We start from the raw sequence: 17,423 nt of genomic DNA, 5'->3' as shown, positions 1-17,423 counted from the left end.
GGGACTTTCAGGGTAGCATTTGAAATGTAAAGGAAGAAAATATTTAACAAAAATTTGAAAAAATCTTTACTTTTGACTATCCTTGTTTATATGAACCTTTACTATCTTCCTCTATCAATGATGGGATATATTATGTCTGTCTAAAGTAAAATATGTAAGAATAAAAAAATATTCACAGTTAGGAGATTACCTTGACTTAAAAGAAGACTCTGAACTTTGGACTTTTGAACAGTGGTGGAGCTCTAAAGCCTTAAATATTTTGGAGGAGAACTCAATTAATTTTACATTATTAAATGGAGAAGAGTCAAAGTCGTTCAAGGGCAAAAAAATTATATGAATATGTAATGGTGCTCATGAATTTGTGATCCATGGCTAATAAGATGTTGGGGTTAAAGTGAAGGATCTCTAGATAGTGAAAGTGCATCAGTGGAAGACAGGTCTTATGTTTTGTAGAGTCCAAGCTCTCTGTCTACTTCCCTTTTCATGTATTTGTAAGTAAACAACAGGGAAGTTGTTGGCACCATGTCTTTCTACCCATCCATTGTTTCCTGCACCTTCTCAGCCATAACCCAGCATCTTTCCTTTTTTCCTTAACATGATTTAATCAGACACACTATCTTAGTTTGAGTTTCTATTGGTGCAAAGAAACACCATGACCAAAAATCAACTGGATAAAAAGGATTTAATCTCCTTATACTTTCACATCATTGTTCATTACCAGTGGAAATCAGCATGGGGAATAAAACAGTGCAAGAACCTAGACGCGAAAGCAGAGGACATGGAGGAACGCTACTTACTGGTTTGCATAACATAGCATGCCCAGACTGAGTTCTGAGAGAAACCAGGATCACCAGGTCAATGATGGAAGCATCTAAAATGGACTGGGTTCTATCATTTTGATGATTAACTGAGAACATGCCTTATAGGTGGATATCATGGAGGCATTTCCTCAACTGAGAGTCCTTTCTCTTTGAGGATTCTAGCTTGTGTCTTACATAAACCCAAATGAATGTACAAATGAACAAACCAAATTGAAAATAACAACAGAATAAATATTTCCAAGGAATATTAAATATGTTCAAATCATTAATACCTTTAAAATTGTAGTTTTCCCTTATTAAAATATTATTTTCAAATTTTTCAGCTGAAATTTTTTTCTCATTTACCAACACATTGGTTTTTTTTTTTCCATCTGTGTCTTCTTCTGAATATATTAAATGTATTTCAACTAGCACTTTTGTCTTGCCTAGAATTTACTTGGAACTTTTCTAGTTCCAGATACCTACCAAGTTCTCCACTTAGAATTTTGGGAGTTTTCACTTGGCAAGGAGAGAGTATGATCTAAACGGAGCTTAAGTACCTTTGACATTATTTTTTCCCCATCAGATTGAAGATTTTAGTTTATTGAAAATCTTAAAACTGTTTTGAAATGTATAAAATATTTAGTGAGCATTGAAATTCAACATTTCTTGTATCTGTTATATATAATATCTTAATTTAAAAGAAAAATGGGTTTTAATAAGGTGCTTGTAATATATTAAAATGGGCATAAGTGGATATAAGTGATTGTTCTTATCTAAAGGCTGCTTTCCAAGCAAAAAACAAATATCCAGTCTTATTTTTGAAATGTATAACAACAAATAAATTTCCTTAAATTTGAGTTTCGCTATAATCATCAACATATGCATTTTTTCCACGTTAATTTTATCATTGTATTTAAGTATACCATGTAAACACTTGTAAAAGTAAACATTTATTTGGGGCTGGCTTACAGGTTTAGAGACTTAGTCCACTATCCTCATGCTAGAAGCATAGATTTAATGCAGGTGGACATGGTGCTGAAGTATTCGAGATTCCTACATCTCGATTGGTAGGCAGCAGGAAAGAGTGACCTTCTGGGCATGCCATGAATTTATGAAGCTTCAAAGCCCTCCCTGAAAGTGGTACATTTCCTACATTAAAGCTACCCTCATTTCATCAATGCCACGTATCCTAATGCTTTCAAATATTGTCACTCCTTATAAGCCCATTGGGACCATTTTCCTTTTAACCATTACATGAACACACACACACACACACACACTATAATCATACATAGGGTCCAAAGTGTATAATGTAGTATCCAGGCCACAATCCCTAAATATATAAACCAATAAAATGGTGTAGGACTTCATGGAAAATTCCAAATTACTAATATATATATATTTATATACACTAAGTATATATACTATACACACTAAGCAACTTTTATGGGGTATATCCTTTGTTTTGAGTCATTTGTGGTCACTGCCTGGGTCTCCAGTAAATCTTCCTCAGGAGAAGATAAAACCATTAGATTTAGTGATACACTTGGTCCTGCCCAAACTCTCTACCCCTAGCTAAAGGACCTCCATAGCTTTGCCAGGACCAGTCATTGCCCCACCAGATTGTGACACTGAGTTATGCTGGAATGCTGGATTCAATGATTTAGAGAAGTAAGGGAGTATTAGTATCAATCATATATAATTACATAGATAATTACAGTTATCTAACTGTAGCAGAAATAATACATTAAGAGTATGTGTTTGCCTAAATTTAAATAACTGAGCCAATGCTTTTTGTTGTTTGTTTTTTGTTTTAATTGTGAAGTGGTACAGTACTATCTGTCTTTTAATTGTCTGGCATAAACAAAATTTTAAAGTCTATTATTTATAAAAGTCTGTCATCAGTACCCATATTTAGATTATGACTTACAGTAAAGGATAAAAGTGAAATGATATCTGTGGGAAGTTGTGGATAGCCCTGGGGATAATTGTATTTGATGTTGTCTTAGTCAGGGTTTCTATTCCTGCACAAACATCATGACCAAGAAGCAAGTTGAGGAGGAAAGGGTTTATTCAGCATACACTTCCATACTGCTGTTCATCACCAAAGGAAGTCAGGACTGGAACTCAAGAAGGTCAGGAAGCAGGAGCTGATGCAGAGGCCATGGAGGAATGTTTTTTTACTGGCTTGCTTCTCCTGGCTTTGGCTTGCTCAGCCTGCTCTCTCTCTCTCTCTTTTTTTTTTCTCTCTTTTTTTTATTTAATATTTTTTATTAGGTATTTTCCTCAATTACATTTCCAATGCTATCCCAAAAGTCCCCCATAACCTCCCCCCTACTCCCCTACCCACCCACTCCCACTTTTTGGCCCTGGCGTTCCCCTGTACTGGGGCATATAAAGTTTGCATGTCCAATGGGCCTCTCTTTCAAGTGATGGCCGACTAGGCCATCTTTTGATACATATGCAGCTAGAGTCAAGAGCTCCGGGGTACTGGTTAGTTCATAATGTTGTTCCACCTATAGAGTTGCAGAACCCTTTAGCTCCTTGGATACATTCTCTAGCTCCTCCATTGGGGGCCCTGTGATCGATCCAATAGCTGACTGTGAGCACATCCACTTATATGTTTGCTAGGCCCCAGCATAGTCTCACAAGAGACAGCTACATCAGGGTCCTTTCAGCAAAGTCTTGCTAGTATATGCAATGGTGTCATCGTTTTGAGGCTGATTATGGGATGGATCCCTGGATACGGCAGTCTCTAGATGGTCCATCCTTTTGTCTCAGCTCCAAACTTTGTCTCTGTAACTCCTTCCATGGGTGTTTTGTTCCCAATTCTAAGAAGGGGCAAAGTGTCCACACTTTGGTCTTCAGTCTTCTTCAGTTTCATGTGTTTTGCAAATTGTATCTTATATCTCGGGTATACTAAGTTTCTGGGCTAATATCTACTTATCAGTGAGTACATATCATTTGGGTTCTTTTGTGATTGTGTTACCTCACTCAGGATGATGCCCTCCAAGTCCAACCATTTGCCTAGGAATTTCATAAATTCATTCTTTTTAATAGCTGAATAGTACTCCATTGTGTAAATGTACCACAATTTTGGTATCCATTCCTCTGTTGAGGGGCGTCTGGGTTCTTTCCAGCTTCTGGCTATTATAAATAAGGCTGCTATGAACATAGTGAAGGGAACCCAAGACTACTAGCCCAGAAATGGTCCCACCCACAAGGAGCCTTTCCCCCTTGATCACTAATTGAGGAAATTACTTACAGTTGGATCTCATGGAGGCATTTCCTCAACTGAAGCTCCTTTCTCTGTGGTAACTCCAGCTGTATCAAGTTGACACAAAACTAGCCAGTACAGATGTTAATTCTGTTTTCCTGTGAGGGGCTGCAATCAAGGAATGAGTCAGCACTCAGGTGATTTCCTGTAAACTTTCTTCCCACCTTAATTTATAAATAAAGGCTAGAGCCAGTGATTGGGCAGGGAAAGAAAGGTAGGTGGAGTTGAAGGTTATGGGAGAAAAAGAGAGAGGACAATGGAGGAGGAAGAAGAAGAAAAGTGGAGCAGAAGCACCTGGCCAGGAAAAACCACAAGTTATATGGTCTCTTCTATGGGGAAGATGGTAGTGTAGTGGTAGATCTGCCCGGTCCAGCACACAACACATATTCATATTAATTGAGTTGTAATTTCATTTCCCAGGCTTATTCGGGTTGGAGATTTAGCGCAACAGTGGGAGACTTTGGTATTGAAGCTCTTCTTGACAACTGAAGTGGGCAATGATGATAACACCATATATCAAACTGGGACCAATTTCTAAATTTTTCTGTGGAGATAACAGACAAATCGAGATTCTCAGTTAGAGAACCAGATTCCTGGGGGAGTGGTGAAGACTCAACTCCCAAGTATTTAACAGACACACTGTATAAAAATGTGTGTGTCTCAAAATATATTCAAAAACTATGACTGACAGAGCTGATAATAGAAACTGAACATTCAAAATTTATTTTTTATGAAGAAAGAGAACAAAGACTATATTCTTGGTGTTCTATCTTTAACAAGATTGAAGCATCTGTTGAAGGATTTTGTGTTAACTGATTTATACTTGTAAGGAAAGGCTTTGAGAAAATTTTTAGGTTTTGCACTTTTTGAGTCAGGTAAGATTTACTACCTTCCCAATTCTTACGGGCTTCCTAAGCCTCTCCTAGAGGGAATGTTCCAACAAGTTAGTAAGTATGCAATAGGTTAGATATCTAACTTTTTGTCATTTTGATAGAAGTGATTATTACAGACATCCTTATGTGTGGGGATATCCATACAGATTGAAACAATCTATAATATAGTATTTAATAAATCTATCATCACACATTGTGTATAATTGGATCTGTATTAATTAATCACATTGAAACTACTTTAACACATTAAAAATGTTTTAGTGATATTATTCCAGTAGTAGTTTTAAGCCTACTTAAGCTTGCACATATGTATTAAATTGTAATCTATAATAGTAGTATTTTTCCATACTATATAGTAAAACATATTCCATTGTAGAGGTATAGCTTTTCTAAGTTACATGCTATTACTTGAAACTTCTACTTTAGCATGATAGCTTTCTTCAATTATTATCTATTTCTTTGTCTCATTCAGAGTCTGTCTTAAGATCATAATATTCTTTCAAATTTTACATTGTTATATTTGAATATTTTTATTTATTACTTCCTTCTTCTACTAATGGAATAGAAACCAATTTGGGGTATTTTCTTGTAGTTAGTGTAATAAAAGCAATATACAGCAAGCTGATAGCCAGCATCAAACTAAATGTAGAGAGAATAAAAACAATTCCACTAAGATCAGAAACAAGAAAAGGCTGCCTAATTTCTCCTTATCTATTCAATATAAAACTTGATGTTTTAATCAGTGTAATAAGACAATTAAAGGAGATCAAGGGAGTACAAATTGGAAAGGAGGGAGTCTTAAAGTATTGCTATTTGTGGATAATATGATAGTATACATAATATAAACTGAAAATTCTGCCAGAGAACTCTGACAGTTGATAAACACCTTCAAAAAAGTGGCTGAATACAAAATTAACTAAAAAGAATCAATAACCCACCTCTATCCAAATGATAAATGTGTCAAAAATGAAATTAGACAAATAAGACCCTTTACAATATCCATGGATAATATAAAATAGCTTGGTGTAATTCTAACCAAGGAAGTGAAAGACCTGTATGACAAGAACTTAAAGTAACTGAAAAACAAAATTGCAGAAGACCTCAGAATAAGGAAATATCTCCCATGTGCATGAACATCTTCAGTTTTAAAATAAATTATTTCAACTAGATAAGCTAAAGGTATAAGGTAATTGTGATGGTTTGTATATTCTTGGGCCAGGGAGTGGCACCATTTGGAGGTGTGGCCTTGTTGGAATAGGTGTGTCACTATGAGTGGGGGCATAAGATCCTCACCCTAGTTGCCTGGAAGTCAGTTTTCCACCAGCAGTCTTTGGATGAAGATATAGAACCCTCAGCTCTGCATGTGCCATGCCTGCCTGTATACTGCCATACTCCCACGTTGATGATAATGGACTGAACCTCTGAACCTGTAAGCCAGCCCCAATTAAATGTTGTTTTTATAAGACTTCCCTTGGTCATAGTGTCTGTTCACAGGAGTAAAACCCTAACTAAGATAATAATTTAAATAGTATTAAGGTTACCTCCCATTTGCTCTCTCCAATTCCTTGAATGTGCTTTATTAAAGTCTTAGAGAAAGTTACTGCTAGCTATATTAACCACTTAACATCATTCACACACTTTGACCCCTGCCTCTTTCAATACATTCTTAAGTATTAAAATTGAAAACACATATTTTCAATCACAACGTTTGTTTTGTCACGTTGTTGTAAGCTGGAATCTTCTAAGAATAGTGAAGTACAATTGAGAAAACACCTATATAAAAAACACACACACACTCCCTCTCTCCCTCTCTCCTTCTCCCTCTCCCTCTCCCTCTCTTCCCTCTCCCTCTCCCTTTTCTCCCTCTCACTCTCTCTCTTCCTCTTTCTGTCACACACACACCCATCATACACACAAATTATTAGACACTATTCTACAGATTCCTTAAATAGTGTGTTTATTAACTATTCATCTATTACATGTGCATCTATTTGTTACTGAAGACAAAAATGAACATGGAAATCTCACTTAAGGGAAGATAAACTACTTGCATGACAGATTTAATATAGAAATAATTTACAATTCATGTGTATAAGTAATGTCCTATGTACTGGCTAGTGCTCTTACAAGTTGACACAAACTACCATATAGGTCAACTACCATAGGTCAACTTCTCAAGTGTTGACATAGCCTGTTGTGGGTACTGATATTCTTGGCCAAATACTTCTAAAGTATATATAACAGCAGCCTGAACAACCTATGAGTAAGCCACTAAGCAGCATTTCTCCGTGGCCTCTGCATATGGGTCTGCCTTCTATAATGGAGTATGATGTGAAATTATAAGATAAAGCTGTTTTTCCTAAATTCTTCTTGGTCATAGTCTGTTATTACAGCAATAAAAATCCTAACTAAGCCAGAAATTGGGACAGGGTTGTGGTTTATTGCTGTGACAGGCCTTGTCATGTGAGATCTTCAGGAAATTATAGAAGGATTTTTCAGGCTCTTGGTTATAAAGCCAAGTGTTGTAGACTTAATGAAATTTGGTGAGAACATAGAAGATATTGTTGAGAGAATGAGAGATGTTGGAAGCCTGATTTGTAAAATCTCAGAAAAAATATGACTTTTTTAAAGCCTCTACCAGGACTATCTGATATTTTGAACTAAGATCCAATAAAGTGAAGCTTTTGCTTTACTTAATCAGTTGATACTTGGCATATGAATCAGGTGGCATTAAAATGAACACCGGGATTGATAAACCTAAATGTTTTTGGGTCAGCATGCTCAGAGAATCTGCAGTCTTAAGGAGGCCAAGACAATGTCATGTTGGTAGGTAAAATTGGCAATGTATAAATCTCTGCCATATGCTTCTAATTTTGAAGATTTTAAGGTGTCATTGAGAACAGCTGAGACCTGGGAAAAGAAAAGGCCAGAATTGGGAAGGTTCCATCTCAGTTTCAAAAGACACTCTAGTGCTGAAAGCTTCACACGTAGAAGTTGAGACTTGGCACCATGCAGTCAAGGTCAAAGTCATTGAAAGATCAGGGAAGAGGTTATTTGTGAAGGTACAGCCCAGTTGTAGAAGATACACCAGAAGTTTTGAGATGGCAGCACTGTGAGACTGTGAAGTGGACATAGAAGACAATGTCTTTGTTCTGTGGATGGCAGTTATGATTTTAATGATGGTGGTGATGTGGAAGTGTAAGATGAACAAACCCATTGCTTCTCAAGTTGCTTTTAGTTATTTAAAAAATATGGAAATAAAATCCTTTCCTGTCATAGCTTCTCTCCTTAATTATAAGACAATAAATGAATCATGTGTATTCACACACATATACACACAAAGACTCCTCTCTCTCTCTCTCTCTCTCTCTCTCTCTCTCTCTCTCTCTCTCTCTCTTGCTCACACACACACTCACACACACACACACACACACACACACACAAACACATACAAATTAGTAGGCACTAATACTATAGGATCCTCAATTAGTGTTTTTATTCATCCGATTACATGTGCATCTATTTGTTACTGAAGACAAAAATGAACATAGAAATCTCACTTAGGGGAAGATAAACTACTTGATCATGTGAGAAAGTAATGCCCTATGTACTGGCTAGTGCTTTAACAAGTTGACACAAACTACCATCATCTGAGAGGAGGGAACCTCATTTGAGGAAATGTCTCCATCAGACAGCTCTGGAATTGAGCCCATGGGGTATTTTCTTGATTAATGTACAAAGTTCCACCTCGTTTTTTGTATCCAACTTTTATGTTTCAGGGTACATGTTCCTTGAGTATATAAGAAAGTGAACTGTGCAATCTTGGAAAAGTAAATTAATAAGGAACATTTTTGCTATCTTTATTTTAGTTCCTACTTCCATGTTTCTGTCTTGAGTTCATGATCTGACATCTTTTCTGATGGTCTGTTGTCTGGATATGAAAGATTAAATAAACCATCTCATCCCCAAGTTTGTAATGGTATTTTATCACAACTATAAAAACCTTAACTAAGACAAATTAACATACCATGCATATAGAAAGGTATACGCATATGAGTATTTTATATCTACTAGATGTGTTTATGTAAACATAACATGAGATTATCAGTGTTAATTTAAAGTATGAAATATTAATACTTTCTTTTTCTATTTTATTAATTCATGAAAAGTTCTTTTACTGTCATGGTTAAGACATTTTCTCAATGCCCTGCATTTTTTGGGACACTACTATGTAATGATTTTAATCAGGAAATTAAATTCTGACCTTCATAGAATTATAAGCAAAAGAGCAAAATATTTGTTTTCTGAAGAATAAGGTCAAGCTCCCTTGATAAGTAAACCCTGACAACTTATTGGTCTACAAATGAAGGTTCTTGAACATAGTATCATGACTTCATTATGGTCTTAATATTTAAAAACTTACATGGTACTGGGTTGAACCTAGGAAACATTTTCATGTGTTGTGGGAAGGAAAAATAGAGACATTTTTAAAATTTTAAATTCAACTCAAAATTCTAAAATATTTTCATAATTATTATAACAATTATGTAATAATATATTCATTTCTTCCCAGTTTAATGCATATGTATCTTTACACTTGATTGTAAACATTGATGTGACATTTTATTTTATTTGTCTATAGCATAAGTTGCTCTTAGTTTAGAGGTTGGGAATACTTAGAACTTATAATTATCAAGTAATAATATTCAGAGAAATATCAATGGTAAAGATTATAAGAACTTTTGAAACTAACATTTTTTATTGTTTATTGATCATATTCATCAGCTATTTTTCTTGCCACTTCCTGGTGCTTCCATAATCCCTACAGTCTAATTACTTCTTTCCTCTTGAAAATATATATTTGGCCATCTCCTGGGACACAGGCAACTTATATAGGCAAACATTTTCAATGTATGGCTGAAGAAATGCTATAGATTATCTTGTGGTCAGTCTTCAAAGTCAATAAATCTGAAAGACATAGTCAAAAGATGGTACGAAGTACCTTCTTGAGGCAGAATAATATAATTTCTTGCCAATAAGTACATGCAAGGTATTTATACACACTATCATCAAGGCACTTTATCTATATTATAACATTATAATAAATTGCCAAATCTAGGCAACAGCTTAATATTCTTTAATATATTTAATATGTATACATATAAATATGTGTAAAATTATTTATTATATTTTCCAAGGTATAGCCTTAGCATTAAGCAGTTTGACCATACAAATTATAAAATAATGGACATTAGACATAGAAAGCAGAAATATTTCAGAAAACATTAAAAAGCTTGTTAGGTTAAAACCACAAGTAAACTTTTTCTAGGTGCTTTGACATTGTATAGATATTTAATGATTAACTCAGAACAATTCCCATATTCACAGAAATTATTTTGTTGAGGAGTATAACAACTTATGTGGAGAATATACTGAGAAAGTCAAATAAAATTGTCTTTCTAATTTTGTTCACTTAGCATTTTTCCAACTCATAAATACTTTCAAAAACATGCTGAAATTACTGGTGAATCTCATATTGATATTTATTTTGATCTGAGTCATTTGCTTTTTTACTTAAAAAACTAACTTGTAATCATATTTTTTAAAAGACTTGAGACAAATTTCACAAAATATACGTGAAGGGACTCCTATTAGATTACAATCTGAATTTCTTTCAATTGTTTTGAAATTTCTTAGAGAGAAATTTGCTTTTTAATTCTGCTTTTTCTTCCATCCCCCTGGGCAGAAAATTATCAAATTATGGCTCATTAAAAGATTAAAGAATTTAGTTCCAGCTTCATAAATATGAAACAGGTTTAACAATAAATAGAATTTAATATGAATCATATCAAATAACACTGATGAATAGTAGATGAAATGGTGATAAACAAGAAGGGGAGGCCATAGCAGGTGGTCTGATAGAGATCTGAGAATAGGTCTGAGAGTTTGGTATTGGAGGACAAGAAGGACAGTGAAAATCTCCACCCTGGTTCTTTGGTCAAAGCCAGGGAGTTTCTAGGAATTGCCAGCTAGGGTTAGTACTATTTGCATTCTTCCACAGGTATCCAGTATGACCAGCACTATTTGTTGAAGGTGCTTTCTTTTTCCAATATGTATTTCTGGCTTAAAAAAAATCAGGTTTCTCTAGATTTGTAATATGATTGGATCTTTATTTCCATTGAACGATTTTATACCAATGCCATACTGTAGTACAACTTGAGGTTGGAGGTTGTGATACCTTTGTCAGTTCCTTTATTATTCAGAATATTTTAGCTACTCTGTTTTGCTCTTGAATGTTTGTTTCTGTGTTTCATTGTTTGTGTGTGTGTGCTTCCATATAAGGATGAAAATTATCCTTTCAATTTCTTTGAATTTTGTCAAAAATATAATAGGAATAATTTTTAATCTGTTACATTTGGTAATGTTGAAATGACACTATATTAATCTCATTGTTCCATATTCATTAGAGATGTTCCTATTTTCAACTTCTTTCTTCCATGACCTAATATTTTATTATACAAGTATTTCACTTCCAAGGTTGGTTTGAAAATGCTTGTGCATATAGCATAAAATAAAGTTAACATTTAAAAACAATTAAACAATTTTAAGAAGAGAAAACTTAATACTGCTATAATTGTATACACATGTATATTATATAGCACCCATCATTATATTAGTAAATCATTTTGTGTATATGTAAGGAAGAATACATGAATTGTTTTTAAGTATAGTTCACTTTCCACATTCTAACAATAATAAGTTGACCTTTAAAATTATGCTGGTTACTGGTGCAGTTCTTGAGTGTTAAAATAAGAGAGAGAGAGAGAGATTAAGCTTGATTTGGGTGTAAATGTTTCATTCTTTGTGTTTCATTCCTGTTGCTTTACTTCATTTTCTCAATCTTCATATATTTGCTCAAATGACTTTGGCTCTGCTTAGGTACTCTTGTCTGTTAATTATGCTTTACATGCCTAGAATTTTATATTACTGTCTTCAATTTGACTTACTCACTAGTCTTCTTAACTATCTTATGAATTATGAAAAGATTCATTCAAAACACAGGATTCACATGACCAAGAGAGCATGAAGAAGATGAGGCAGAAGGATTGTAAGACTTAAAGAGGATAGACAACACCAGACACCAAGGAAGCGGTTTCTCAGACACAACAGGACTGAATATCAGAACAAAACTGAACTTTAAATGGATTAAGGACCTCAACATCAGACCACATATACTGAATCTGACATAAGACAAACTGGGGAATAATCTCAAACTCATTGGCACAGGAAAAGTCTTTATAAATGGGGCACAAATAGCAATTGAGATAACACTAACAACAAATAAATGGGAATTTATTAAAAATCATATAATACAAATTGTACAGCACAAAATTATCTAAATTATAGAATACAGAAAACGTATGAAATTAAAAAAAATCATAAGATCAAAAACCTTCATGACAAAGTACACCATCACTTAAGCAAAGCAGCAGGCAGACCAAGGAACTGGAAAATAGTGTTATGTGAGATTAATATCTAAAATATCTAAAGAATGAAAACAAAATGGATATTGAGACAGAAACTGAAACAATTTAAAATGGGGTGCAGAGAGATCTCAAAAATGAAACCCAAATGACTGAGAAACATTTTAAAATGTTCACCATGCTTAGTCATCAGAGAAATGCAAAATAAAATTACTTTGATTTTCATCTAGCACAAATTATAATGGCTAAGATCAACAAAACAAATAATAATGTATGCTTTCAAGAGTGTGGGAAAAATATGAAGACATGGTCATTGCTTTTGGAGTAAAAATTTGTACAAAACTATGAAAATCAATGTTGAGTTTCCAGGGAGCTGGAAATAGATCAACCTCAAGACCTGGCTATAACACTATTCTCAGTTAGTGTTTCTAATGATCTGATGAAACATTGTGACCAAAAACAATTTGAGAAAGAAGGGATTTATTTCACGCACAGTTCAATAAAACAGCCCATCATCAAATGTAATGAAGTAAGTCAATTATGACAAATTCAAATATGAGGAGAAACTGATGCAGGGACCATGGAGGAATGCTACTTGTCTTGTTTCCCATGACTGTTCTATTCTTAATAGCCAGTAATTGAAAAGAACCTGTGTTCATCAATGGATAGATGGATACAGAAACTATGGTGCATTTATCCAATCGATCACTATTCAAGCTGTTAATAAAATTATGAAAAATCACGTAAATGGATGGAGATATAGAAAAAGCATCATCAGTAAGATAGTGAAGACATCAAAAGACAAATATTGTGTGTTTTCTCTATGTGGATGTTAGCTTTTAAGTCTTTGATAGTCATAATATAATCCTTATAATCACAGAGTTTAGGCATCATGTAAGTGAATGGGAGAAGTGAAAGATCTCCCAAAAAGAGATACACACACACACACACAAGCACACACACATATGAAAATGGTTAAGACAACAGTCCATCTTGACATCGTTCCCCAACAAACGAAATGCACAATGGTAAAAATGGGTTAATTTTAGTTGACTCATTAGTCAAAGGAGACCTTAGAAACCACTCAACATCCTAAGTTATTGCCAAAGCTATTTGTTGCTTTCCACAAAATTATCATAAAACCCTCTTCTGAAGATAGCATGTATAGTTTGGAAGACTTATCAGGTACATTCAGCCATATTTCTGATATATCAGGAAGAATTTGAGCTGGAACCTAAGGAGAGTCTTGAGCCCTACTGACTAGAGTTTACTGTATGCTAAGGTATACTCTTCATAATACAAAGTAAAAGCACTATCATCTGAGCTATAAACCTTAAAATCTACAATGGTGATATGCCTGCAAGGTATGCTGGTTCAGTAGTGGCTCAAAGGTGTGGGAGCAACCCATAGCTCTCTGGTTGGAAATAAGGTCCACTCGATGAAATGAACAATGGCCGGGTTGCCAAGAACTTGTAAATTGATAGATCATAAGCCCTGGGAAAAGCAAAGGAACATAACCATCAAATGATCTTAATGACATTGCTTATTTTTCAAAACCCTTCGATGATTAGTTTCTCCCTCACCCATGACCATTGTCATTTTCTCAAGCAATAGATGGGAACTAACACAGAGATACACGACCTGATAATTTGTTGAGAGTGAGAGATTTTGGAATAATTCAGTACTAAATTCAATGTCTTCCTCACATCCCTCTCCTCACTGTTCAGGGAGATATGCAAAAGAGGAAAAAAATCTTTCTAAGAAGTAATTGATGGACAATTCCCAGTAATTCCTGTTCTCTAGCTTCAACATGACGAATGCACATATGACCTCCTACAGACTGTAGCATCATGGGAAGGATCTGCACAGATATGATCCAGAGAAGTCCACAGAGCTGTGCAAAAGAAGTAATCACAGGCTCCAACTCCTAAGCAATGGGGTATTTGTAACAAATACCCACTTTCACAGGAAAAAAAATTGGTTTTCTGCAATGGAGTGAAGTTGGGTGTATTACAGATCATTGTAAGCCCCAGGTCCAAAAATAGAGGGCTAATACAAAATGAATCCACTAGTATTTTTCTAGATATTTTCCTCATATTTCTTTCTGCACTTTTTGTTGTTATTGCTGCTGCTATTAATGGTCTTTTGCTTGTATATTATGGTTTCTGGTTTTGTGCTTTCTAGTATGCATGTCTTTCTTCTTTATTTGCTTGTTTGTCTTTTTTCATGTTCGCTTATTTATTTTTAATAAGAATGAGGGGGAAGGACATGGGGTTATAGAGGTAGAGAGGAGAGAATCTGGGATGCATTGAGACAGAAGAAAATAATTTTCAGAATAAATTTTATGATTTTTTCCTATAAAACCATGTATTCAGTTTAAGTTAAATATCTTTCTTGGACTCTTCTCTGCTCTATTTGAATTCTCATACTGTATGCCAGTCTTTTCTGTTATTTGTTCATCAGAATTGTTAATACATTTCTGCTGGGTCTTAATCGTTTCTACAATTTATCATAAAAAACTGTTTTCTTCATTGCTAACTATGAGAGCTAATGTACTTTTATGAAACATAGTTCAACACAACAAATTATATTACCGATATATTCCCCCAGTTCTCAATACTGTATACTATTTAATCTACTTGTGCAGTCATTAAAACCTATGTTAATTGGGTTACCTCACTCAGGATGATGCCCTGCAGATCCATCCATTTGCCTAGGGATTTCATAAGTTCATTGTTTTTAATAGCTGAGTAGTACTCCATTGTGTAAATGTACCACATTTTCTGTATCCATTCCTCTGTTGTGAGACATATAGGTTCTTTCCAACTTCTGGCTATTATAATTAAGGCTGCTAAGAACATAGTGGAGCGTGTGTTCTTACTAACAGTTGGAACATCTTCTGGATATGTATACCCAGTAGAGGTACTGCTGTATCCTCCAGTATTACTATGTCCAGCTTTCTGAGGAACCGCCAGAATGATTTCCAGAGTGGTTGTACAAGGTTGCAATCCCACTAACAATGGAGGAGTGTTGCTCTTTCTCCACATCCTCTCCAGCATCTACTGTCACCTGAACTTTTGGTCTTAGCCATTCTGATTGGTGTGAGGTGGAATCTCAGGGTTGTTTTGATTTGCATTTCCCTGATGATTAAGGATGTTGAACATTTTTTCAGGTGCTTCTCAGCCATTCGGTATTCCTCAGGTGAGAATCCTTTGTTTAGCTCTGAGCCCCATTTTTAATGGGGTTATTTGATTTTCTGGAGTCCATCTTCTTGAGTTCTTGCACTCACTGATAAGTGAGTATTAGCCCAGAAACTTAGAATACCCAAGATACAATTTGCAAAACACATGAAACTTAAGAACGAAGACCAAAGTGTGGACACTTTGCCCCTTCTTAGAATTGGGAACAAAGCACCTGTGAAAAGAGTTACAGAGACAAAGTTTGAAGCTGAGACGAAAGGATGGACCATCTAGAGACTGCCATACCCGGGGATCCATCCCATAATCAGCCTCCAAAAGTTGACACCATTGCATACACCAGCAAGATTTTGCTGAAAGGACCCTGGTATAGCTGTCTCTTGTGAGCCTATGCTGGGGCCTGACAAACACAGAAGTGGATGCTCACAGTCAGCTATTGGATCTAACGCAGGGCCCCCAATGGAGGAGCTAGAGAAACTACCCAAGGAGCTGAAGGGGTCTGCAACCCTATAGGTGGAACAACAATATGAACTAACCAGTACCCCCGGGATCTCGTGTCTCTAGCTGCATATGTATCAGAAGATGGCCTAGTCATCCGTCATTGGGAAGAGAGGCCCCTTGGTCTTGCAAACTTTATATGCCCCAGTTCAGGGGAAAACCAGGGCCAAGTAGTGGGAGTGGGTGTGAAGGGGAGCAGGGGTGGGGGAGGGTATAGTGGACTTTAATGATAGCATTTGAAATGTAAATGAAGAAAATACCTAATAAAAATTGGAAAAAATGAAACGACAAAAGAAAAAAAAACTATGTTAAAATGTTGGAATAATTGTTATAACATTTTTTCAATAAAGCAAAAGTTTCAATTCTTAGGATTGGTTTGTAAAGTAAATTCTATTCTAAGGAAATAAGAGTCTAAGACCTTTTTGAGATGGATTTAATTGAAGAGATTCAAAGCAATGAGGAATTAATCTAAACTCATGTGCGTGGTTCACCCAGGTGTTAAGAAGAGGTTCCCATGTGTGATGAGATCTATTTCAGTTAGATTTGTATTCTCTTATTTCTGAGATAACATGAATAATAAAATGTACAAGAATATTAATTCTATTAAGCACCTGTTTCCTTACCACTTGTTTGTACAAGATTTTTGAAATTATAATTGTGGTAGAATTCAATATATGTTGTTGACACAAATTTTCTCTTGTTCAAAGAGTGTACTGCATAAACCATAGAAACAAAATAAATAGAAATAATATGTCACTCAAATAGATATTGACAAACTAGGTGGGTAAACCTTAGGAAAATTGTAGATAATAATGAACAGCAAATAAGACAGTAGCAAACAGGTTTTTTTATGTTTTTTTGGCATCGAAAACTGAAAATACAACCAGATATAATAAAGCAATACTCTCCAAATGTATTATAGATTGACATTCGCGAAAGAAGTTAAGTATATTGGTTACCTGACTTTTAGATTCATTAAATAGCAAATGATGAACCTTTTTGTTTATCTTAGCAAGGTCAAGACCAAGAGGAAAATAGAATGAAGTCTTTATCATTGATATATAATGAGGTGAAGAACATAACTTTAGCAGTAAATAATTTGCTATTTTCCAAGTACCTTGCTATAATTAATTACTATACTTAAAATTATAACACATGGTTTGTAAAATGTAACACACACACACACACACACACACAAATACACATCTCATATGTGTACCACATTTTCTGTATTCAATTTTTAGTTTATGTACAACATTTACATTTCTTAG

Source organism: Mus musculus, chromosome 1, assembly GCF_000001635.26.
Source record: "Mus musculus strain C57BL/6J chromosome 1, GRCm38.p6 C57BL/6J".
Classification (NCBI taxonomy): Eukaryota; Metazoa; Chordata; class Mammalia; order Rodentia; family Muridae; genus Mus; species Mus musculus.
This window is presented reverse-complemented; position numbering follows the sequence as displayed.